The sequence below is a fragment of the Ursus americanus genome, chromosome 31 (genome assembly GCF_024610735.1).
Source record: "Ursus americanus isolate L20-20 chromosome 31, mUrsAme1.1.p, whole genome shotgun sequence".
Classification (NCBI taxonomy): domain Eukaryota; kingdom Metazoa; phylum Chordata; class Mammalia; order Carnivora; family Ursidae; genus Ursus; species Ursus americanus.
In genome coordinates, this window is record NC_142157.1 from 26,637,293 (window position 1) to 26,664,054 (window position 26,762).

Consider the following 26,762-nt stretch of genomic DNA (forward strand, 5'->3'; position numbering starts at 1 on the left):
TGGTCAGGGACTTCACATCTACAGAAACCCTTTTGCCACATAATGTGACATAATCACAGAGGTGACTTCCCATCATGTTCACAGGTTCCCCTGATACTTAAGGGGAGAGGATTATACAAGGATGGGACACCAGGAAGCTGGAGTCTTGGGGGGCATCTTAGAATTCTGCCTAGCACAAAGGAGAAGGGGTTCCTCTAATTCCCACAGCCACACATGGGGGAGAGTCCTAAGACAATCACTCATAAAGACTGGAGTTCAAGGGGCACCTGGGTGGCTCAGTCGGTTAAGTGTCCAACTCAGCTCAGCTCATGATCTCAGGGTCATGAGATTGAGCCCCCATCAGGCTCAGTACTGAGTGTAAAGCCTGCTTAAGATTCTCTCCCTCTCTCTCCCTCTCATGGAAAAAAGAAAAAAAAGATTAGAGTTCAACAAGATGGGGATATGGACTCTTGCTAAGGTGTAGACCCCACACTGGCCCCAGGCTACAAGGAGCTGAGTGGGGTAAGGTCATAGCAAGCATTTGAGGAGCATGGTATCTCTTTCCCGCTGAGATTTGGACATTGACTTGGAAGACTTGTGCATACCTCTAGGCTGGAGATTTCAAAGGAATGGTCACTGTACCGGGGTTTGAAGGACTGGGAAGCACAGTGAGCCTGGAAGTAAGATGGGGCAGATGGGGAGCTCCCCCCACCCCAGATCTCCAAGTCCCTCAAACTGTATGGAAGGGGACCTTTCAGTTTCTGGGGCTCTACCTGAAGAAATGCAGAAGTGATCTGAGAGGCAGACACAGGGTAAGCTCCCTGCCACGGGGCGAGTAACCCAGGCAATTGAGTTTGAGATGGAAGTTTTTAAATACCTAGGAGTAAATCTTTAAAAAAATTGTGTTTTTTTGTGATGAAATGTACATAACATGAAATTTATCATTTTACTCTATTTTTAAATGTATCACATTAATCATTTTAAATGCACAATTTAGCAGCATTAAGTACATTCACAGTGTTGTACAACCATCACTACTGTGTATCTCCAGGACTTCTTCATCTTCCCAAGCTGAAACTTTGTCGCCATTAAACACTAACTCCCTATTCTGCCCTCTCCCAGCCTCTGGCAACCACCATTCTTTCTGTCTCTATGCATTTGCCTGTTCTAGGTACTTCATCTACATGGAATCATACAGTTGTCTTTTTTTGTCTGGCTTCTTTCGCTTAGCATAATGTTTTCAAGTTCATTCATGTTGAAACATATATTAGAAATTCCTTCCTTCTTAAGGTCGAATAAACTCCATTGTATGGCTAGACCACATTTTGTTTATTTGTTCGTCTGTCTATAGACACTTCAGTTGCTTCCACCTTTTGGCTATTGTGACTAAGGCTGCAGTGAACACGGGTGCACTAGTATGTGTTCAGGCATCTGCTTTGAATGGTTTTGTGTATTCACCCAGAAGTGGAATTGCTGAATCATACGGTGATTCTATGTTTGACTGTTTGAGGAACCGCCATATTGCTTTCCACAGCGTCTGGGCCGTAGTACCTTCCCAGCAGCCATGAGTATGAGAGTTCCAGTTTCTTCACATCTTCACCGGCCCTTGTTGTTTTCTGTTTGCTGTTGTTTGTAATGATTACAACTGAATCTTAAAAACAAAAATGAGACTGGTTTAATAACCAAAACTGTTAAGGAGGTTATTAAACGTGGCCAGTCTGATCCCTGATGTCCTGCTATTCTGTGGGAAATGTGAATTTCACAGAAAACAGCTGGGGGCAGATACTGACAGCAATAAAGCTGATTCATGCTTATGCCCCAACATGTTGAGACGCCTGAATAAATCAGTTATAGGAACAAAAAAATAGGTGAAGAGTAATTTTTTTCGCCTTGGCTTGTTCTTAAAATGCTTACTGACTTTGAAGATGATTCACATAAGAATGTAGCAGACTACACATATGTATGGCCTCCACCATTTCACCTCCCATTCATTTCTTAAACCTTTACCGTCTGGGTTCTAATCCCACGACTATTCTGAAGCCGTGTTCGCTTGCTTCCCACCCTGGCTTTCAATCTCTGACAGTTAGGATCATCCATTAAATCTAAGTATTTTTCCCAAAGTTGAGTCTTCAGCAGAGTTTACACTGCTTTCCTTGGGCAAAGACATTCATCAGCGTAACCTCACATATTACTTCTATGAGGATGACCTGAAAAACCTCCCCCTCTGGGCATTATTCATTTCACTTAACAAGCTGAGTGTCTACTCGGGTTTCAGTTGGGAACCTTGTTTTAAACTGTGCGCCAGGCATCTCATTCATTAAATTCATTCACCATCCATCACCCTCTCTTGGTTGTGAAAGGCCAGCCTCCCTCCGTAGAATGCTTGAGCTGGGAGAAGTCTAGATACACACACACACACACACACACACACACACACACGTACACACACAAGCAGTTAAATCATTCTGCATGATATGGAAACAGGAGTAATCTGCTGGCATCTCAAGAAGGAGATTAGGATCCTAAAGGAGGAACTGGAAGGGTCAAGAGGGGTGGGAAGCAGGGAGGACTAGCTAATGACATGATGGAAGACCATAGCCTATGGAGAGACACAGAGCATTCTGAATGTGAGGATGATGGGACTTTGGGAAAGCAATGTGTGACAGTAAAGTTTGAAGTGTTTGCTAATTGTGTGGCATTCCCTCTGCTACTCCCAAACCTCCTAACACCAGTGGTTCTTTGGGGGATTGAAAAGGGTCATAGCCCGTGATTTTCAGGAAAGCAAAGAGAAGTAAAATAGAGCCGGGTGTAATAGTTTGGAGTCAGAGGACAGCAGCGAAGTCAATTGCAGTGTGGGTAAGAAAGCAAAGCCCCATGCCATAGAATATGTTAGAGAAGCAGAGGAAGGTGTTCTAGGCTCTGCCATTAGGATGACCTAAGCCAATAATTTTGGTATTAAGTAAGTCGGAGGCCATGGAGATTCTTGGATTATACAATGTTCACAAACAGGATGTCGACCTGTGGCATTGGGTGCCTATTCTTCATAGAGGCTAGAGCACGCATGGGACCAGCTGCATGTGTTGTTCTGGCTGGCCTCACCTTTTGGCTCCCTTCTTGGGCTTCTAATCTTCTCTCTCAGACCTAATCTTCTTTCTGAAGCTCTTTAAAAGTGCTGGAGACCCTCTTTCTCACATTCCAGGGGTATAAGTAATAATAATGCTGCGTATCTTTATGTCATATTTCATAGTTTACAAAACTCATTCACACACATTTAATTCTCATAATAGTCTTAGAAGGTATTGTTCTTCCCATTTAACAGATAAGAAATCTGAGCCTCAACAGGGTTCAGTGACTTGCTCAAACTCACTCATGTAGTTAGTGTCCCAGTGAGAATTCTGTCTGCTGCACTCTGCTTTTCATGGGAGCTGCCTTGGTGGCTTCTTCCCATTAGGAAGAGCAGTCCTGGTGAAAATGCCTATAAAGAGCATTTTCTCTCTATAAAGCCAATTGAGGGCTTTGTGTTCCTGCTGTTGACTATTTTCAAGGTTTCAAATTAGTATTGGGGAAAAGTGTGAACTTTATGAGAGTTTAAGGAATAGTCATAAGCATCAGAAGTTTGGAAATCGTACCTTATTCAATATCCATCTGAGTGGAGTCAGCTGAGGGGGTACTAAAAGGGATGACAAAAAACCAAAGCCACGTTTCCCAGCTAAAGAAAGGGTGAGAACTGCATAAAACTCCACTCAGATTTTGATGGAAAGATTCAAGCATTTTCCTTAAGGATTCCATAAAGAATTGCTCAATGTCAAATACAAAGTACCGTTACATAATTATGGAAAGATTCTTTGCTTCCATATATCAAGTAAATCTAAAGCAGAATAATTCCATGAGTAAAGCTAACATATGGAAAACATCATCTTTCCAGGACAGACTGAAGACCTGCATTCAAGCAAAACCCCAGAAGCTGCAGAGTTAATGCTACAGGATTCCTGCTACACAGACTTCATCATCTTGCCCATCTCCACATGTTGCTTCGGTTTTACTTGGAAGCCCTTAGCCAGACTGGCAGGGGTGACGAAAAGAGAGTGCAGGTGATGAGGAGAGCTGGCCAGAGAACAGAGTCCATTAGCATCTTTGGCTCTCCCAGGAAGAACAGATGGACCATCCTTGCAAAGCGTGTATTATGGTGAGAGAATCTTTTTTTTTTTTTTAAAGATTTTATTTATTTGACAGAGATAGAGATAGCCAGCGAGAGAGGGAACACAGCAGGGGGAGTGGGAGAGGAAGAAGCAGGCTCATAGCAGAGGAGCCTGACGTGGGGCTCGATCCCATAACGCCGGGATCACGCCCTGAGCCAAAGGCAGACGCTTAACCGCTGTGCCACCCAGGAGCCCCTATGGTGAGAGAATCTTTATTCTCAATGGGGTATTTAAATATGCCCACTTCCAAGCAACTGTTCGAGGATCGAAGGGCTAATGGATATGCAATAGTTCTCCCCTCTCCTTTATCCGCACTGAAGGTGGTCCAAAAGCAGATGATCCTTCTTCCGACGTGTGGTTAGAGGGTCACGAGTAGCCTCATGCTTCATCACAATGTCTGCATCATTCGCCTGCTTTGTCTCATCACGTGGGCATTTTATCCTCTCGCTCCATCACCAGAAGAAGGGTGAGTACAGCAAAAGAAGATATTTTGTGAGAGAGAGAGGGACCACATTAACAGAACTTTTATTACAGTATATCATTATAATGGTTCCATTTAATTATGAGTTATTGTTGTTAATCTCTTACCTGCCTAATTTGTAAATTAAAGTCTATCATAGTAAAGTAAGTATAGGAAAAAACATAGTATATATAGGGTTTGGTACTATCCCTCATTTCAGGCATCCACTGGGGGGTCTTGGAACGTGTTCCCATGGACAAGGCAGCCTGACTGTACAAACTATTCCACATTAAGTTTGAGTTTTGTCTTTCATCAGCTCATTTCCCAAGTTTACCAGAAAGAGAAAAATTAAGTCATTTAATTTTCATTGACTTTCCCTTCCCCTTCCTCTCCTGGGAAGAAGTGCTTATGAGCTCCGAAGAGGAACAGGCCTGGTTAGAGTCATAAATTGAATAGTTTAAACAATTAAGATCCGACTCTAGAGCTAAATCGGATATACTTGTAAGGAAGGAGTCATCTAATTTAATAAGTGGGATGGCATGATAAAGAATAAACCATTTTAACTTCCACTCTGTTAAAAAAAAATTGTGTTAAGAAATTCCAAACGTTTGAAACATTTCTAAGAGGGCCAAATAATTTTTCATTTCATGAATGCATTTACTAAAAGGTTTCTTTACGGGTGCCTGGGTGGTTCCGTCCATGAAGCATCCAACTCTTGATTTCAGCTCAGGTCATGCTCTCAGGGTCGTGAGATGGAGCCCCGCATTGAGCCCCACATGCAGCTCCTTGCTGGGTGTGCAGCCTGCTTAGGATTCTCTCTCTTCCTCTCCCGCTACCTGCCTCCCCCCCCCGCCCCCCCCGCCTAAAAAAAGGTGACTTTAAGTCACGAGGGCATTTGGTGCGTTGAGAATATTCAAGTTACCGGGGTGCTTGAGTGGTTCAGTCAGTTAGGCTCCCACTCCTAGTTTTGGCTCAGGTCATGATGTCAGGGTCCTAGGATCGAGCCTCATGTCGGCTCAGCAAGGAGTCTGCTTCCTGTCTCTCTCTTTCCCTCTGCCCCTCCCCCTCCTCATGCACTCTCTCTCTCTCTCTCTCTCTCTAACAAATAAGTAAATTCTTGAAAAAAAAAAAGTTTATCCAGGTTACACACAAGAATACTTTTATCACTTCAGATGAGCTACTTTTGTAGCTTTGGACCTAGAGTGGTTTTCATGCTTCGGTCGCAAAATGTTTTTCAGACACGAATTCATTAACTAGATGACAGAGAAACTGAAGCTCCAAGAGAACCAGGGGAAGGACTTGGTTCCTGATCCCCAATCTGGAGCCTTCTTCAAACAAACAAAGCAAACAAAAAACCCTTTACCAATTTAGGGACGCTGCCTGACAGGTAGGCTTGGTATAAAGGCAATGTGTTACTAAAACAAGAAGTAAGATAAAATGCTATGATTTTTGGCAAAATAGATTTCAGATAGTTAACTGAAAAAAACTATAAGCATCAGACTGGGGCTGGAGGAAAGAATATTTAAATGCATTTTAAAAATACATAGCCTTTGTCCTCTTGCCCAGTGAAGAGATACTCGCAGGGTGACATGGCCTGGGTGTGTTTAGATAAGTGAAAAAGTATCTAGTAACTAAAACAGGAGGATCGGCGTGTGCCAAGGCCGTGTGACATTTCAGCACCAGCCTGTGGGTGACCACCCTCCTGGGGTCTGATCGCTATCCCGTGACAGTGCTGTGGGCCACCTCGTGGGCCTTCTGTGTGGCCAGAGAGGAAAATCCTTCTTGGCAGCCCCTTCAAGATTGCGAAGTGATGACCCACTTCACCTTGGGGTCAGAGCGGATGAGGAAAGGGGTTGAGGTGAGAAGGCCCAAGGTCCCCTGGCTTTCAGATGGGCAGGAGAGGGGCAGGAAGGCCACCCACCCCTGTCCCCCTGAGCTTTGCTAACTTGGCACATGCTTCTACTTTTCTCTTGGGAGCCTCGGGACGAATATGAGGCCACTGAATTCCATTTTTTTGGTTTTCGTGAATGGAACAGGACCCAGAGGCTTGGCATAAAAGAACCTGGGGATCTTGCAGTTGTAATAATGACTCAGTTCCTTTGTTATTCATAAGCAGTCGAGTTGGAAGGAAGCCTAAGTGGGTGAGGTGTTACTGCTGCCCGGTAAATACTCGTCACCGTGGGTCCTGCTCACACACTCTGTGGCTCGCCAGGTTCAGCCAGCCTTGTCAGCGTCAGCACGACATTCCTCTGTCTGACCCCCAAGCCCCTCTTCCCTCAAATCTCTCACTTCTGTGGCCCGAATGCCTTCTGTGCTGCCTCTGCTCCCCTGCTTTGTGGGGATTGCCCACATCCCAGCCTGTTCAAGACCTCAGCTTCAATGTCGCCTCCTCCGTGGAGATTTCCTGAGTGTCCCCCCTAAACAGCCGTACCTCCCCCTTTCTCCCTCTTTCTCTTTTTATAGCGTTTGGGGGTGTTCTGCCGGGCGGTGGGGCTGTTTCTGAGCACCCCCCCAGATCTCCGAGCTCTCTGTAGCCGGGGCCGAGCATTCATTCCCCTTAGCGCCTGCCACAAGGAACAAACTCAGGTTGAAACTCAGTTTCAAAAATGAAACTGATTTGGAAGAGATGGAAACCAAGTGGAAGGGGGTAAGGAAGAGGGGTCGGGCAGTGGGGCAGAAGGCTGGTGGGCAAACGCAAGGGAGCAGTATGGTGACTGGTATCAGAGGCGGTTTCACTGAGTGCAGGCGCAGCAAGTCTGGTAGACGCTGGAGGAACGGACACCATGGGAGAGTCTAGCAAGATGCTCTGAATTCTGACTCACTGATGTGTAAGGGGAACTCGGGGAACAGGCCAGAGCCTTAGCATCCTCAGAGAACGCGATATGACCTGTGGGTGACCGGCTGTAAGCAAAGCACCGGCCAGTATTCTTAGAGCAGCTAAATCCCAACAGCCCGGGTGCCGAGTGGGGGATAGGTCACAGTGTCCGGAGCAGCCACGACAGAGGGACATGCTTCGGGGTCCGGATGAGGCGTCCCCGTTGAGATCGACGGGTGCTCAGTGGGGGCCCAGATCCAAGGAGCACACCGGGCTCCGGGAGGCAGGCCACTCCGGAGTCACACGTCCTCCAGCTCCAATAGATGACCCTCTCGCCTACTTTTCAGGGTTTCCAGAAAAGGAGGGTTTTTTTACTCCTTTCTTTCACAGGGAAGGTTTCTTTCTTGGGTTAGTTAAGGGTGTGTCCGTGACCTCTGGAGGCCACCTGCAAACTGTTGTGTGCGGCCCTGATTCAGGGGCGGTGTGTGGGACTGCTCTGGTTGCAACAGGACGGGACAGCCCTGTTTGCGGTGGCCCCCGAGTGGCCGGCATCTGCATGGAATTCACTGTGTGCTTTCTGGACTCTGAACCCAGCCCCATGGCCAGGGTGGAGGGCTGAGGCCTGGGGCAGAGTGAGGGGGATGATGAGAGGCCGTTTGTCCGAATCAGAGCGTAGTCACGTAGCTGAGAAAGGGGGCCGGAGAGGACGTGGAACTGCTCGTCCAGCGGGCCTCAGGCTGAAGCCGTTCCTCTGATACCTCGGGTCTGTGCTCAGCCACTCAGGGCAAACCTGACTAAAGGCCATTCTTTTGGAAAGGTATGCAAGCCAGGTGATGAAACCCGAATCAGAGCCGGAGGGATTGCCTCGATCAAAGATCTGGGCTAATGCTGCCAGTTTGAGATCTCTGTAATCCCCAGGATGCATGTGGCAGAGGAAACAAGGGCCTTTGTTTTTATTTCAGCGGTGGTGCCGGTTTTCCCCTGAATTCTGAAATGCTTTCATTTCCAGTCAGCTGCACTGACCGGAGGCTGTTGGTGGGAGGCAGCTCCCCGCCTGGGTCTACAGCTTCCCCGAAATCCTAACATGCCCATCACCAAAGAGGCCCCGTCCAGATAGAGTTGTCCGTGGGTACCCCACACAGAACCCAGTTGTAATTCTGACAAAACAAACAAACAGACAAACCCACAAGTTGCTTGCGGGGTTGGCCTCTAAATTTAAACACACTGTGTCCTGCCTAATGTTTTTTTTCGGGGGGGGGGGGCTTCAGACTAGAAAATCCTGCCTCAAAGAAACCTGTTATGATAAATTTGAAACGGATTCAGGGGAGTGTTTCAGGAAAGGAAAGGAGTCGAGGGACTTTGAGGGGACTCCTTAAAGTCGGGTATCGTTGTGGGCTGATTTGTGTTCCCCCAAATTCCTGTGTGAAGCTCTAACCCCCAGTACCTCAGAATATGCCTGAATTTGGAGATGGCCTTTAACAGGGTATTTCAGTTAAAAAGAGGTCATTGGACCCTAATCCAGCATGACTGCTATCCTTATTAGAAGAGATCAGGACCCAGACACAGAGGGAAGACCATGTGGAGAGACACAGGGAGAAGGTGGCCGAGGGGAGCCGAGAAGAGCTGAGGAGAGCGGCATTAGAAGAAACCAACACCAGCCACCTTGATCGTGGGCGTGCAGCCTCCAGAATTGTGAGAAAATAAATATTTGTGTGTGGGACTTTGTTGTGGTCCCCAGGCAGACTCATACAGGACTGTCAAGTCGTACTGTCAGGGGAGCAGGAACAAGGCCCAGGAAAGGGAGGCAAAGATGGGAGACGAAAGGACTTCTCTGGAGTGACAGCTTACGTGGAGTGTTCCAGATTAGGGAGAAAGACTCAGAAGGGTGGGGAATGAAGGATAATTGTAAGGCTGGATGAAGGTAGAAGTAACATACCAGTCTAACTCGGCTCTCTCTACTTGGGTTCCACACACCCTTCTCTTTGTCACAGCCCAGCTTGTTTCTCGCTGCCCAAGGTCTTATTGGGTCTCTCAGGAATATATACCATTTATTCGGGGACCCCTGAAGGTGGAACAGTCCTTTCTCGCCCCCCACACACCAGTAATCTCTACTGGTGGAACTTCACAGTGGTGGTGGAGAATTTAGAGTAAAGGCTCTTCCTAAGTGGTGCTCAGATTATATCACTTGGGGGAACAGCCTGCTATTTCCACTCTTAATTAAAGTTGCCTCATTGAAGAAACAAAAGATTTAAAAAGAAAAAAAAAAAAGATTATGGACTGTGGGAGGCCACACTGAATTTCAAATAGAACAAAATCCCCAATATGGAGTCCCCACACAGATCTTGATCTTGATTCCTCAGATCTTGATTCCTCTCTCTCTCTTTTATAATTTACTTAATTTATTTAATTAATTTATTTATTTTGAAGATTTTATTTATTTATTTGAGAGAGAGAGAGCACCGAGGGAGAGGGAGAAGCAGACTCCCTAGGGGAGCCCTACATGGGGCTCAATCCCAGGAGCCTGAGATCATGACCTGAGCTGAAGGCAGCCACTTAATCGACTGAGACACCCCGTGGCCCCCCCTTTTTTTAGAGAGGGAGAGAGAGAGAGAATCTTAAGCAGACTCTACGCCCACTGGGGAGCCCAACAGGGCTCAATCTCATGACCCCGAGATCATGACCTGAGCCAAAATCAAGAGCTGGACACTTAACTGACTGAGCGACCCCCCCCCCCCATGTCCTGATTCCTGTCTCTTATTTTTAGTACCTTAAAACAACATCAGTAGCCCAGTGTAAGTAAGAATTGGGCCAGCATTGGAAGTTCCACCATGGGATGGACCCACAGGATCCCAGAAGTGAGTTACTTCATTAGTTTGTGTCTTGATTTCTCCATGTGCAAACCCATGGGCCACGCTGCCCCACTGCCTCCTTGCTCAAAATGCTGTCAGGGACATTTGAGCTACAGTGAATTCAGGTTCTCAGTAAGTTTGGGGTAAATACTTAGCTCGAACATACTTCTTACTAGAAGTGGGAAAGATAGTGACCTAAAGCTTAAGTTCCCCCTTTTAAGTTTTGAGTGTGAAAAGGACTGTTTCTTGCTTTTTATGAAAAAACAACCATTCATTTTGCTTATTAAATTGTTATGATTTTCTTTTAATAACAGGTCTGGAATAGGTAGAAATTCTCTAAACCCATGGAAAGGATGGCTCTCATCTCACTATAATTTTTTATAATTATAGCTAAGAGCAGTTCATTTAGTTGGCTTCATTTGGGAGAACTGAAATTTATCTCTCTGAGTGTTCTCCTTGTAATAGTTCTTACTTTGATAGAATCTCTTCCAGATCCACTAAACATCCTTCTTCTTCCTAATCATTGTCCACTGGATATAGGGTCTTCATAATATTACTGTTGCGCTAAGGTATAATTCAGTCCTGTCATCAATGAGCCACTGTGTGTGCACGCGTGCGTTTCCCCTTTGTGGCTAAATGATCATACTTTTTGAAATCGTGTGTGTCTACTTGGTGCCGTTGCCTATTTTTGTCAATCTGTGTACCTGGAGTCTCTCCCACGTGCTGTGGTCTGGGAGAGCAGACACCAAGCTTGTTAGAATATGTCTACAACTAGATAAAATTGACTCTGAAATCCAGGTGTCAGGAGGTCTTTGGTGATTGGTGGTACAGTGTATATTCGTGAATATCATCCCAACTTGCATTACTGCCTTTCCAGTAGCCCCTGATTTCTTCTGGGGGTCCAAGGTTGGAGCCTTTGAACCCAGCTAAGCCAATCAGCACATTGCATTCCCCTAGGCATGTGATTGGTCCAGGAGTGAGCAATGGACCCAAGAAGGTCCAATCAGAGTGCTCTCAGCATCTCTAGCTTATGATGCCTTGATAAAGGTACCTGCTGTTTCTTGGACATGGAATAAGCCATATAACCTGGATCTATCCACAGTCATCTTGTCCCCATTAATGAGTTAGCTTTAGGATGAGGTTGATACCAACGAAGTCAGAATGAAGAGAAGGAATGAAACGATACTTCGGTGACATCTTCTAAGCACTGGATTAACCACTGCCTAAAGCTCCCTCTACCTCTGGATATTTCTTTTTTCTTTCTTTTTTTCTTTTCTTTTCTTTTCTTTTCTTTCTTTCTTTCTTTCTTTCTTTCTTTCTTTCTTTCTTTCTTTCTTTTTTGGTTAGACTTTAAATGATAAATCGCTTTATTGTCTAAGCCAGTTTGAGTTAGCTTTTCTTTACATGAAAGAGAATTCTAATGGAGTCATAATGTGAAAGAATTTTGTACTTGGACTTGATATAAAATCTATTTTGATACTTCAGAAGATACTGTTGACATACTGCCTGGTAAAACATGGGTATTGACTTATTCTTTAAATTGTACATATGCAGGGGCGTCTGGGTGGCTCAGTCGGTTAGGTGTTTGACTCTTGATCTCAGCTCAGGTCTTGATCTCAGGGTCGTGAGTTTGAGCCCTGAATTGGGCTCCATGCTGGGTGTGGAGCCTACTTAAAAATATAAATAAGTAAAATAAAGCTAAATTGTACATATGCATTATATGCACTTTTGTATGTATGATATCTCATTATAAAAAAGAAAATAGTTATTACCATTATACACCCATTTAGGCAGAATAACCAATAACATTCATTCAAAAAATATGGAATGTCTATTATATGTCAGACACATTCTTGGTCTTAGAGATATAGTGGGGAAACAAGACAAAAATTCCCACTAAAAAAAAATTTTTTTTTTAAAAACAAAGGATATATAGTAATGTTAGGTAATGATATGTGCCATGAAAAAGAGTAAAGAAGGTTAAGTGAGAGATAAAAATGTGCTGTCATTTTAGGCAGCCTGGTGGGGAAGGCATCTCTGATGAGATGACATTTGAGCAGAGATGTGAAGGAAGGTGAGGAGGTAAGCCTTGCAGATATTGAGGGATTTGGGAAGTGCTCTCCAGGCAGGGGAACAGTATGTGCAAAGGTCCTGAGGTGGGAGTGAGCTTGGAGTGCTCTGGGAACAGCATGGAGGCTGGTGGCCTGGAGTGTAGGGGGTGAGGGAGAGGGTGTCAAAAAGGCAGCTAGGAACTCATAGTCTATAGCAAGGACTGAATAAACTCAGAGAGAGATGGGATATGTTTGGAGTATTTTGAACAGGGAGTGTTAGGATCTGACTTAGCATTCAAAGGATCACTATTGCTATGCAGAGAATAGTGTGTAGAGAGTAAAGGTAGACCCAGGGGGGCCAGTTAGGAGGCCCTTGCATTATTCCAGGTGAGACAAACAGTGGCCTGGACTTTGCTATAGCAGTAGGGATAGTGAAAGGTGGTCAGACCCTAAAGTAGAGCCTGGAATTTGTCAGGGAGCATGGAGGGGATGTGGCCTGGGAGACAACAAGAGGAATCAAGGGTGCTTCCAAATGTTTCCCTTGGGAACACTTGGAGGAGGAGCAAGTTTGGGGAGAGACTCAAGAGTTCTGCGTCGGACTTGTTAAATTTGTGATGTCTGATTAGACATTCCAGTGAAGCTCAGGGGGGCAGATGGGTGTACAGATGTGTTAGGGAGACTTTATTTAGCCTTACGATCGATTATCCTATCAGTGACTGGGGGAAAACTGAAAACAAATGAAGTGAACGGCAACTTCAGGAACACTGGTGGTCTTTACTACAATATCCATGCAGAGGCTCCGAAACTTCCAAGTGAGCCGCCTAAAATGGACCGATGCCCTGTATCTGATCCACAAATCATGTTACTGGGGGACGGAACAGAGATGACATGAAAAGCCTCGGGAACTCTCCTGCACAGCACTATCCACCACTACCAGACAGTTCAAACTGCGCTCGGACGCTGCTCGCTTCGCCAGCCTTCTGAACAGCAAAAGCACAGCCCTGGAAGAGGAGAACACACGGGCAGTTGCATTTTGTCTTTTGCTCCCCAACTCCACAAGCACAGTGGATTCTGTCCTTCTGCACCTGATGCCATTCTCCCTGCCGAGTGACTAAGGGAACCCATAAATGCCGCTGTAGTATTGGGAGCAGATAATGACAGTATTACCTGGGACTGTGAGAGCCCCTCCCCTGGGTACTTGGTGACCCCTGACCTTCGACCTTCCAGCTCTGCGCAGCGTGCGCAACCTTCAACATGAAATCAATGGGCTCTGCGTCTCCTAGTTTCAGGATAGGTCTTTATCAGACACATTTAAACCTTAGTTCTTGGGCCAGTTCTCTGTTACGTTATCTAATCTAGATTTCAAAATGAACACCAAACATAAATGTTCTAGGAATTCCAACAAAAAATGCTTGCTTACCCTAGCGGAATTCTTTCTCCCTTTTCCCAAAGGAAGAGGGCAAAAAAGAGGAGACAGGACAGAGCCTTAGTAACTCTTCGGATGGTCTCTTGAGTCCTCTTTACATGGAAGGATTAAAGGCTCCCTTGAGGCAGCCAGCCCAGTACTCCCCTGTAGTTTAGCATTCAAATTAACTAATGAGATAAGCCTCCCATTCCAGTTTCCTGTCTTTGGTTTTAATTGCTGTCGCAGTCTTACTAATCATTTCCTGCAGTTTTTCCTTCTTTTGCTATAATAAATATTAATGCCTTTAATTTTCCATTCCTCCTTTGGCCTGGGGAGTCTGTTAAGAGAGAGGATTTCTTATTCTCTAGTCTGCCTTTCTCGGCGATGAACAATTTTCATTTTCCAGAGCAGATTTTTCTAGGTTAATTTTTCATTCAGACCTTCATTTTTGTTTTATTTTGTTCTAAAAAGAATGAGAAGCCTACAACAGCCAGAGTTGAAGCCAAGAATTCGAGGCTCTTTGTGGTCTCTTTTTCACTGTTTTCTCTCAGGAGTCCTTAACCTGGGCTTGTAGGGCTGTGTGAATTCCCTGAGATTATATGCAACATTTCGTGCATATATGAGTAATGTTCCTCACCCCACCCCCGGATAAAGATGTCATAACTTTCATCAGGTTTTCAAAACATTTTACTAAAATAAACTCAGAAGCCTTCAGGAACCCTACTTAATCATTCTGGAGATTATGGCTTTGGGGAAATCTGATGACCAATTCTTACCGTATCTGAGAACAAAGAAGATCTTCTAGAGATTGTAGGAAAAAGGCTATCTTCCTTTCCCTTAGATTCACAGAACATTGGAACTAAAACTTTCCTTTTCCCCACCTCTTCCTCATTCTATGGGTGCGGGAACTGATTTCTTAAAACAGTAGATGAGGTGCCCCAAGTGTCACAGCTAAGTAGTTGTGAAGTTAAGACTAGAATCTGGTCTGGTTCTGGATTCTACTCACCATCCACTCTCCATCACCAAAAGCAAGATGACCTCTAGCACTCCATAATATTCAGCACCCTGGATGCTTCTTTCTTCATTAGGATACGCCAATTTATTCTCTCCGACTGAAGCTATTTCATTCCAAGTGCCTGGGTAAAAGTACCTAAGTAATACTTAGTAATTGAAAAGAAACCTTCTGAACAATGTAAAGGGTCTGTATGTCATTAACTTGAGAAATCATTTCTTATCCTCCCAGCCTACAGAGAACATTCTTGTATCCTATACTCCAGGCATTACAGCGTGAGTTATCTCGTTGTGTCTGTGCTCCTCATTTCTCCCAGGATTTTAGGGGTCTTGAGGACAAGCCCTTCTATCTAGCACATAGGCCTTTTAATAAGGCAGATGTTTGTGGAAGCATTAACACTATTTGCACATTCCACTACGCTTTTAGGACATTATCTAGGTGTCACCCCTGAGCACTATAATTCATAGCTCAGATGCCTTCAAGAGTCAGGCAGATAATTTAAATTAATGAGGCAAGACAAGTGCTGGACTATAGGGGCGGTGGAAACAGTACACAACTGGGAAATCTCATTTAATGTTAAAAAAGAGAGAGAGAGAAAACAAAAACCAAAACCCAGCTATTTCTGGGCCCTGGAAATTGGCCAAAGGCAGATAACAAATTGAGAAGCATTTACTCATGAAAAATAGCTAGAGCTCCAGGAAAGAACAGTGGGGGTCAGTAGCCTTTCTGTCTTGTCTGCTATTATCCCTGCCCTCTTCCCCAGTTTTCCCCAACTTTATCAGCAAGGGGCTGACGGGGGGGGGGGGGGGGAATTAAACAAGCTTGCTGCCAAAGGGAGCAAATCAATTTTGGGCAGAGGGCAAAAACCTGCAGTGTGGACAGTAACAGAGAACTTGGCAGGAAACTAATGGGGAAAACTCAAAGCTCTGCAGGTGTGAGAATGTGCTCCTGTTTGGGGTAAGCAGCAGGCCATACATAAATTTAACAGAAAATCTCAGAATAGGAGAGCATGGAAGGGCTGAGATGGGCTCTCACACATCCCTGGCCTGGGAAGCTATGTGCATGTGCACCCCAGAGAGCCCAACAGAAAGTGAAAACCAAGGCAGCTTAGCACTGGCTAAACATCAGATGCTGTCCCCAACCCTCACACACACCTATGTGCAGGGATGGGAGCTTTACAGGCTTGTGGTATTTGAGAAAAACCTCTGCCCAAATTCGCTGGCTGACCATTAAGCCACATAGGCACAGGGTGACCCCTAGGAGATCAGGCTAAGAAATAAAAATAGAAATAAACCTACATACAGACATCAGTAGCTACACAAATGTGGGGAAGAGAGGTTCTGCCATTCAGGTGCAGACATGTGTAAAATAAAACCCTCAGGAAAAGAAATCAGAGCCCAGAGTTACTAAAATATTACCTGAAACATTTGGTTTTCACACACACACACAAATTGCAAGACATGCAAACACAGCAAAATGTGACTCATACTCAGGGGGAAAAAAAGGCAGTGAATAGACATTGACTCTGAGTGGGCCCAGATGTTGAATTTAGCAGATAAAGGCTTCAAAACAGCTATTTTAAACATGTTCAAGGAACTAAAGGAAACCAGATTTTAAAAACTAAAGGGACAGGCGCTAGGGTGGCTCAGTCAGTTAAGCGTCTGTCTTCGGCTCAGGTCATGATCCCAGGGTCCTGGGATGGAGCCCCACATTGGGCTTCCTGCTCAGCAGGGGGTCTGCTTCTCCCTCTGCCCTCCCCCCTGTGCTTGTGCTCTCTCCCAAAAATAAATAAAATCTTTAAAAATTAAAGGAAAATATGATAAAATGACTCAATAAATATGGAATCTCAACAGAGAAATAGAAACTATAAAAAGGAACCACATGGAAATACAGTAATACTGAAAAGTACAATAATCAAATGAAAAATTCACTATTGGGCTCAGAAGCAGATGTGGGATGGCAGAAAAAAAAGCAATGAACATGAGATAAATCAGTAGAAATTATACAATCTGGACGCAAAGAAGATTGAAGAAACACAGAGATTTGAGATGTGGGACATGATTAGACACACCAAAATACATGTAATGGGAGTCTCAGGAAGCAAGAGGAAAAGTGGAAAATACCTGAATAAATAATGACTAAAAATTTCCAAATCTGGGGCACCTGGGTGGCTAAGGTCTTTGGCTCAGGTCATGATCCCAGGGTCCTGGGATCGTTCCCCATATTGGGCTCCCTGCTCAGCGGGGAGCCTGCTTCTCCCTCTCTCTCTGCTGCTCCCCCTGCTCGTGCTCTTTCTCTCTCTCTCTGTCAAATAAATAAATAATACATAAATAAAATCTTTAAAAAAATTACAAATTTGATGAATAGCATTAAACCCACAGGCCCAAAAGCTCAATGAATTCCCATATAATAAGCACAAAGAGAACCACATCTAGACACATCACAACCAAACTGCTTAAAGACAAAGACAAAGAAGTAATCTGAAATGAACCAGAGGAAGACAAGTCATCAAATACAGTACAAAACTGTTAATGGCTGATTTCTCATTCAAATGAGACCACAGGCATTGGGATCACAGCTTCAGAGCGCTCAAATAGAAAACAAATGTCCGTCAACATCGCTATATCCGGCAAAACTATTAATGAAAATGAAGGTGAAATAAACATATCTCTGGATAGTACCCAAAAAACCCCGAGAGAATTTGTTACTAGCAGATATTCCCTATATAAATAAGTAAAAGAAGTCCTTTAGGCTAGAATTAAATTACATCAGGTGGTAACTTTCCACAGGAAGAAATCAGGAGCTCCAGAAATTGTGTATGCAGATAAATATAAAGATTTCATGTCTTTTGTTTCCTACTGTTTCTCCAGCACCCAGCACAGTGCCTGGAATATAGGAAGTGCTCAGTGCATATTGAATCAATGCATGCTATTTTGAAATATTCAATATACCCATCTAGGTGTTGCCTTAAATATTTTCAGAATGAGACAAGGTATATGTAAATAAATTAATGAAAAATTGTATTATTACTGAATAATATATGTTAGAGAGGGTTCAGGGGATAGAAGTTATTACGTAGCTAACAATCCAGGCACACAGGTGCATATCTAGTGAGAAGCAGTTGACATGTGATGGACAAGGCATTTAATCACCTGGAAAAGCTCTTTCCTTGACACCCTAAATACACGGGCCTGATTCTTGGTGCTTTTCTTCATGCAGCCTGGGTCCTCTGTGTTATAGAAATCTGTCTTGGGAGAGAAAAAAAAAAAGGTTTGCGATGTCCTTAACACAGCGTTGGCAATGAGAGAACTCTGCAAATGTTATTAGGAATGGCGTAATAAAGTCTTCTGGTCATTCCTACCTGAGCCCAATTTCATGGAACCACATAATTCTTCCTGGAATTAGAAATACCCAGATGGTGACACACATCCTTCATCTCCAGCTCTTGGCCTGTAACTTCCTTAGGGAACACAAGTAAAGCCCAATAGACCCGGAGTTTACTTGGACTTTGGGTGCTATTTCAGCCCAGACGTTGGGTGGAAGGCTGACTCCATGTGTACTTTGCTGCTCAGGGCAAAGACAAAGAAAACAACCAAGAAAAGTCTTCTCTTGAGGTTAGAACAGGGCCCAGAAGTATGGGGACAGTTTGGTGCATTGGGCAGGCATGAGTGACTGATGATACCCAAATATACACCCTCCTTCCTTCCGCAGAGTAGAGTGGCTTCTGTCTACCAGGAGGCAGTGACTCCCCAGAAGAGACGCCTGGCTGAATATCTGTGGGAGGCATCCCCGCACCAGATTCCTGAAGAGCAGTGCTGCCCTCTTTCAGGTCTCTTCACGCACTGGGCAGACTCGGCTTGCCTCTGAGCAAGAACCATAATTCTGATGGTGTTAGCTGTATGATTCTGTTCAGGCTGCCATGACAAAGTACCTCATACTGGTGTCTGAAACAACAGAATTTTATTTTCCTGCAGTTCTGAAAGCTGGAAGTCCAAGATCAAGGTGTCGACAGCGTTTGTTTCTTCTGAGGCCTCTTCTTCTCCTTGGCTTTAGACAGCTGGCTTCTTCCTGTGTCCTCACCTGGTCTTCCCTCTGCTCCTGTTTATGTCCTCACCTCCTTTTCTTGTGAGGACACCAGTCATGTTGGACGACGGCCCACCACGGGACTTATTTTATTACAATTACCTCTTTAAAAGCCCTGTCTCTAAATACAGGCACATTCTGAGGTCTTGGGAGTTAGGACTCCAACCTACGAATTTGGGATGTTGAAGTACACCGAGGGTGGATGCCACTTAAAATTGTGACTTGGCAAGATTGGAAGAAGAGAAGAGTGTACAAAGAGGGTTTTTGAAGAGAAAAGGAGGATTATGTTTATTTATGTAGCATCTATCATGTGCAGGCCGTATTCTAGACGCTCTGCTTAGTGAAGCCTCACTTAAACCTCCTTGAACCTCACTGGAACAGCCACCTTATAAGGAAAGTTCTCTTCACCTTTTTGTGTAGTGTGGTCTCCCTTTCCTTTTTTTGGGGGGGGGGGGTAAAGATTTTATTTATTTGACAGCAAGAGAGGGAACACAAGCAGGGGGAGTGGGAGAGGGAGAAGCAGGCTTCCCGCTGAGCAGGGAGCCTGATGCGGGCTCGATTCCAGGACCCTGGGATCATGACCTGAGGCGAAGGCAGTCGCCTAACGACTGAGCCACCCAGGCACCTTTCCCTTTCTTCTTTGATGTTTTTAAAGTTTTTTTTTTTTAAAGGATTTTATTTATTTATTTGATGGGGCGGGGGGGGGGGGGGGCGCGGAGAGTGCACAAGTGCGGGGCACAGCAGAGGGAGTAGGAGAAGCAGACTCCCCTGCTGAGCAGGGAGCCTGATGCCAGACTCGATCCCAGGACCCTGAGATCATGACCTAAGCCAAAGGCAGAAACTGAACTGACTGAGCCACCCAGGCGCCCCTCCTCTTTGCTTTTTAAATCTTATTCTGATGGTGGTGGTTGAGTCTGTTAAAGAATTTAACTTCCAAATGTTTAAACTCAGAAGTTCGACTCTTCTCTTGAGTTGACTGAACCATGGTAAAAAAAAAAAAAATGTATGTAAGCCTGTCAGCTGAGTCCTAAATTATTTCCCTGAAATGCAGTGAAATACCCTGCAGCTTCTCCAAATGACAGCCTGGTTCCACCCGGACGTGATGGAATTGCAGTTTGGTGCGGTCTGTTGTGCCGGGGGAAGCCTGGGGTCATGCGCGTGCCGGTGTTGGGGGTGGAGGGAGGGTGGGAGAGAATTCTCTGCCGAGTTTTATCTGATTTAATGAATAGATTAGGTATCTGCCTTGTAAGTTAGACTCTGAGCATTTTGTTGTTTTCTTAACCTTTAGTCCTACATAATCACATGTATGATATACCTGCAGGACCTCCTACGTGATTTGCGGGGCCCAGTGAGAGATGGAGATGAGGGGCCTCTTGTTCTGAAGTGATTAACAGGTGCAAGAGGGGGATGGCAGAGCATTAAACCAAATGTGAGGTCCTTCTGAGCGTGGGGCCCAGGGGGACTGACCCCTCACACGCCCGTGAAGCCGCCGCTTGGAACGCGGAGGACCTTTCAGTTGATTATTATCCCCTCCTAGATTAGAAGATCTCTTGTCTTCATGTGGAGAATCCGCAGCATTCATTTCTAGTTATCATGACATCTTTCTCAGCTGGGTTTCTCAGGCGACTCCACGCTATCAGGAAAATCTGGCCTTTGGCTCCAAGGTTACTCCTGTTAGTCTGCTTGGCGCTGGGGAGGCAGGGGTGAGGTTTGGATTCCTGATCATAGCTAACGCCTCTCTGTCTCCTTCTGCTGCCTGGCTCCTCCTCTCTGAGGCCCATAGCTTGTCTGGGGGCAAAGGTGTAACACCACTGGAATTCTCTGTTCCTGCAGTGGGGAGGGGGAGGAGCCCCGGGCAAGACCCCTGAGGCTTGCAGGATGCCTGGTGTGTGTTTTCGGGTCATAGGGCCCTTCTGTTTCTTCTCTAGCCAAGATGTCTTGGCTAAGGGGTTCTGAGTGATAGGTCAAGGTGACTCAGCTGTCAGGCAGTGCCAGGTGCCAGCCCTTCCCTGTCCCTGTGGGTACTGTCTCTCTTGACCTGTCCTCACATGGACCTCCCCATGCTGTCAGCTCAGCTATTGTCTCCTTCCCCACTCTTCCCCTGTTTCCCTTGTTTATTGATTTCTGATTAATATGGGCAATGCACATTTGTACCAGCCCTTGGGTCACTCCCAGGGACTTATAGATATTGGGGTGTTACATTCCACCGTACTCAGGCTCCTAAGAGCTACACCAGAAGGTAAGCAGAACTATTTTCCTTCCTGGATGAGAAGTCCACCCCCTATCACTTTTCAGTGAACCACCAAGATACATCTTGATCCAAGGGGCACCCCCTTTCCTTCCGAAGACTTAGGTAATATGGGTGGGGTTATGTAGTACCAGGGATATATGGGGTGTGCACAATGGTAAGCCACTACTTCAAGAGAAAATCCTCTGTTCTGTGTAACCCAGCTGCTGTCTCTGAGTCTCAGAGATGACCTTGACTCTGAGGAGCCCAAGAGGCTGGAGGGGCTATTGAGGACCTGAGATCTGTAGGGATTCCTGGGCCTGAAGTCAACAGACTGGAGTTATGGTCCCATGTGGTAGGCAGAATAATGGTCCCCCAAAGATATCCAGTTCCCTAAACCTGTGAATGTTATCTCATGTGGCAAAAGGGACTTTGCATATGTAGTAAAGGATTGTGAGATGGGAAGAGATTACCCACGTGGGCCCAGTATAATCAACAACTGTCTTTATAAGGGGGAGGTAGGAGGGTCAGAGCCAGAGAAGGAGATACGATGAAAGAAGCAGAGGTTGAAGGGTTATGGTTGCTGGCTGGAGTCACAAGCCAAAAAATGTGGGTGGCCTCTACAAGTTAGGAAAGGCAAGGAAATAGGTTCTCCCCCAGAGCTTCTGGAAGGAATGCAGTCTTGCCAACAGCTTGATTCTAGTCCAGTGGGACTCATTTTGGACTTCTAACCTCTAGAACTGTGCGCTAATACATTTGAGTTGTTTTAAGTCACTAAGGATGTCATAACTTGTTACAGCGGAAGAGGAAATGAATATGTCTTACATTTGCCATTAATGAGCTACTTGATTCTTGGGAAGGTCATTCCTTGGTCTCAGATACCGTACTTTAGGGACAATGGTCTTCAAACATTTAATAGAAAATTTAAAGGAGTGGGATACTTTTAGCGATTGAAATCATATGTGGAAGGCCAATGTAAATCAGATGCAGGGGGAGCCTCTTGGTGAAGTTGGGGACCCACTGGGTAGTGCAGGTAGGAATGGTGCTGGGGTTTTGTCTCAGGCTGTCGAGTGCTATTGACTTTCCCCTGTGGGGAGAGCAGACATTCTTTATATGGGACTGGTTGCCAACTTCTGACACACACACCAAGAAAACCCATTGGAATTGAGTAGAATTTAAACTTACTGTTGATATTAGTGAGGCCTTACACATGGATTTTATTTTGGGTGTTGTATACAACTCTGAAGAATAGAGTTCATCTTCAAGGCATTTCCAGTTCTTCCAAGGACCTCATTTTAGATCCCTACTCCTCCAGGAACGAACTTAAGTAGGGAGATGGTGGCCATCCCTCTTGTATAAATAGCCATTAAGGCAACACATCTAGAAGGAACCACACTAGGTTTTCATTGTTACTGAAATAAACTTCTATAACACGCCAGCGTCCTCGCAGTGTCCTTGGGGAAGGTCCTCTTTCCCTGGCGTTTCCTTTTGACTTTCTTCTGTTGCTCTTGAAGGCTAGCCAAGGTCTCGTGCACCTCTGTGTGGCTCTCAGTCTCAGATGCCTCACGTTGGGGACATCCTAGGACATCGTGCTCAACCAACGGAAGGGATAAGTAAGGAGAGAAGCAGACACGTTTTCTTATTAGCACTAAAATTCTCTGGGAGGACACCAAGGGCCATATAAACACAGCCTGACTGTGAAATCAAAGCATCATTTAAACAACAAACAAATGGGAGCTCGTTGGGCTAGGATTACTACTCCCTTATTAAAAAGCAACTTTGGAACATGAGAAGACAAACACAAAACTGGAGGAGGGTAATTGAACGTGAGAACTTGACTGTGCTCTACAGGAAAATCTTCTACTCGGCCCCTTCATGAAGAAATACATAGCACAAGATGAAAGGAGATATATATATATTTTTTTTCCCTTAGTATTGATATAATGCCTATGAATCAGCAGAAGAACTTGTTAAAATTGGAAATGCCTGCGCTCCTCCAAACAGACCTTCTGCGTCAGTAGGGTCTGGTGTGACACATTCCTGGAGATTCTAAAGGATGATCCTGGAGATTCTAAAGGATGATCCAGGAGATTTTGACAATCACCAACGACTGTAGCTGAGCTACCAACGTGCAGACAGGAGATGGTCCAGGAGTTTAAGTCCACTCTTGCAAACTCGTTAACAAGGACCCACACGCATACGTCTTTTTATTTCCCTGCTCCACCTTTCCTCCTAAATATTTTATTAGGTGACTGCGTAGTAGTTCTCGGATAAAAGCAAAAGTACCTGTTGTTGTCCGGGCGCTGCAGTGTTCTGCTGTGTGATGGTAGCTCTGAACATTGCAATCCAATCCAATCGTTGGATTATTCTTTCTGAAATGCGTAAGCTTCCTGTTCTCTCTGCTCATCTAAAATTCCGTGAAGAGTCTGACTCCAGAAGACGTGAGGTTTGGGAAGTGGAGAACAGCTGAATTGATTCACTACTCTTTTGAGTATTACAGGGCATTTCCTTTCATAGGTCAGCTGAGCCTCCCAACCCCAGCCCTTTATCTTCTTCAGACCTCAGTGTGCCAGGGCGAGCCTGCCATCTCCGAGAGCAGCCAGATGAGGCTCTCTCAGCCTCCCTGGACACTGGCATGACTGAGGCAGGCTTCTCACATCCTGGAAAGAAGCCTCAGTCACTTCAGGGAAAGCAGACCAGCTCACCCACGCTGCCTGTATCTCTCCACGCTCTCCTGTCTGGCTCCTCTTTTTCCCCTCTGCCCAAACGCCCCCCTCCCCCCCCCCCCCCCCCGCTCTGGTTCCTTGCACGATTGGTCTTATAGGGGAGTAAAAATAATTTTCTCTCTACCTTCTGTGTTTGTGGCTGAGACCTCTGTAATAAACGAAAGATTAACAAGAGAAAAAGAGGTTTGTTAACATGTAGACCTCAAGTATACGTGGGAAGCACCCGGGGAAAGGTGAGTATCTCTCTGAGGGGACATAGAACTCAGGCCCAGGGGCACCTGGGTGGCTCAGTCGTTAAGCGTCTGCCTTCAGCTCAGGACGTCATCCCAGCGTTCTGGGATCAAGCCCCACCCACCTCAGGCTCCTCCTCTGGGAGCCTGCTTCTTCCTCTCCCACTCCCCATGCTTGTGTTCCCTCTCTCGCTGGCTGTCTCTCTCTGTCAAATAAATAAATAAAATCTTAAAAAAAAAAAAAAAAGAACTCAGGCCCAGATACCATCCGAATAGGTTAAGGTGAGGGGGAGGTAGGCCTCTTAGGGGTGAGGAAGTGATGATTGGGAAGGATGAGGGGTTTTAGAAGAGCAGATGGGAGTGTGACAGTTTGTGACTAAGTCTGGATGTGGCTTTGACTTCTAGTGCCCCCGGCTGTGATGGGAGACACTCTTCCTGATGGATAAAACTCCCAGGGAGGGGATCTAGGACACTGACTTCCTGTTGGAGGATCTGTTCTTGGGCAGATAGAGGGAGCTCAGAGAAAACCTCACCCCACATGTGCTGTTTTTCAAGTGCCTATGGCTTAAAATAATCAATAGAGCAAAGCGGCATATTTTAGGGCTGAACTCCTGTTCCTATTTTGGGTGGCATATTCTGCTACCCTTCTGTCTCCATCTCCAAGCCTTGTGCTGCTCTCTGCAGGGGGAGCCCTGTCCACTTCTATTCCTGCCAAGGTCCCGCAGTGTCTGCAAAGACAGCCCGGCAGTACCCTGTCTCCACAATCCTGACCTCCTGCCTCCAGTGACCTTCACATCCACCTCACTTCCCACTTACACGGGGATCTTATGATCGCCTGTATCTTCTCCACCCGAAAAATTCAAACCGACCACACCCTGCTCTGTGGTCCTGTGGTTTCGTCATGCTGGCTCTAAGGTCTGATGCCGTTAGTCTTTGACCTCACAGAAAATGCCAGTGTCCAGAATGTTCCAATTTCTTGCGACACGTTAGCTCCTACCTGGACTTTCTACTTTTCATGCTCAGCCTGAACCCCTGATTGATCATTGCAGTGACTGTCTTAGCAGAGCCTCCAGTGGCCTTGCGCCTGTCCTGGGGACCTCCCCGGCCCCCACTCAAAGCCCAGCCCTGAGCTCAGCAGCAGCCTGCTTTCACTCCTAGTGGCTGAGAGTCCTGGAGAAAGATTTGTAAATTCTGTCCATACACTCCAACACTTGATTACACACCCAGTCGTGCAAGGCATGGGAATACACAGGTACGATGCAAATCCTTGCCACAAACAGATGCAATTCCTACTGGAGGAAGTTTTTTAATTTTCGTCAAGGGGAATCCTTACTTCTCTGTTTCTTTATTCTCTTTCTTATGTTGTTAAGAATTCTTTCTCATTGGCCTCGATTCCTTTTGCAGTCCTCCCACTGACTGTGAAAAGCTCTCCGTGCAAAGACAAAAGCTGCTGATAAAAAGCCTTCTCCTCCTTACAGAGAGCTCATTCATTTCTTTCGCTCATTCATTTATTCATTCCACAAATAACAGTTGGGCGCTTACGTTGTGCCAGGCGCGTCATCGAGAGGAGGGACACAGAGATCAACGAGACAGACGAGGTCCCTGCCCTTGTGCAGCTTATATTGGGGTGTGACAAAATGGGCAAGGAAGAGAGGGAGGTGAAAGGAAAGAAAGAAAATCTGAGTTGCTGGTGCTGAGACTTAGAGTAAGATGGTAGATGGCATGATGGGCTGGGGAGGGGGTTGGCTGGGTGGCTGGGGGAGGGCGGTCTCCGTTAAACTTCAGAGTGTTGAGGAACTGCTAATGCAAACAGCAGGAGGAGGGGCACTCCGGCAGGAGGGGGCTATGTGCTCAGGGAACGTGAAATTCAGGTCAGACGGAACAAAATAGAAAGAGAAGAACCATTGTGTGCACCCACTAAATACATTTTTAAAAAACCCTGAATTCTCTTAAAATGGGCTATTCCGAATCAGAGTCCCCTGTGGGGCAATACAGCCTTGCTGCAGACACCCAGACGACTGAGACGTGTTAACGGCCAAGTCGCATAGTCAGTTCTGATAGACTTTCTTCCCTCGGCAGGAATCCTTCTACCTCTTCTTGTTCTTAGAGTAGGAAAGAAGAAGAAAGAAGCAAACCAAACCAATCAGACCCAAACCCGGAGGCCAAACCCAATGCCACAACATCTTGCCTCTGCCGAAACAGAAATAACCCCCATTACTCACCCACTCCAGCAATGGGAGAAGAGATTGCCATCAGGTATCCTGTCATTATAGTCTGCGTTCATTGGCGCGAAAAGGCAGAGAAGAGGTGAGGTTTTGAAAAGAATGCCCAGAGAACTACACCTTTCCTCCTTGATTGTTGAGAACAGCCTTGCAATTAAATACTAAAAATATATCGGCGGTAAATTGTTTGACCAGCCCACCTGCTATGGACTCAATTGTTACCCCAGATTGAAGCCTCACTGCCCTCATGGGACTGTACTGGGGGTTTCAGGGCCTTTCAGGAGGTGCTTGAGGTTAAATAAGTTCATAAGGGTGATGATAGAGTTGAGGATTCATTTCTGGGGTCTCTATTCTGCTCCATTGGTCTATGTGTCAGTTTTTGTGCCAGTACCAAGCTGTCTTTGTGATCACAGCTTTGTAATACAGCTTGAAGTCAGGCATTGTGATGTCACCAGCTTTGGTTTTCTTTTTCAACAATCCCCTGGCGATTCGGGGTCTTTTCTG

At 45.6% G+C, this 26,762-nt stretch overlaps 1 long non-coding RNA gene across 5 annotated transcripts in view; it reads left to right on the forward strand.

Moving 5' to 3' along the window:
• LOC123789976 (uncharacterized) overlaps nt 1–26,762 on the forward strand; it is a 40,325-nt gene that overhangs the window by 6,163 nt on the left and 7,400 nt on the right. For 3 of the 5 annotated variants that reach the window (XR_015722462.1, XR_015722461.1, XR_006778968.2), the window contains 2 exons: nt 3,905–4,165; nt 4,499–4,644. This is a non-coding gene — a long non-coding RNA (uncharacterized LOC123789976). Of the gene's footprint in view, nt 1–3,904; nt 4,166–4,498; nt 4,645–10,217; nt 10,309–18,481; nt 19,562–26,762 lie in introns of those variants that run through there. The other 2 variants (XR_015722463.1, XR_015722464.1) reach the window with 2 other exon arrangements.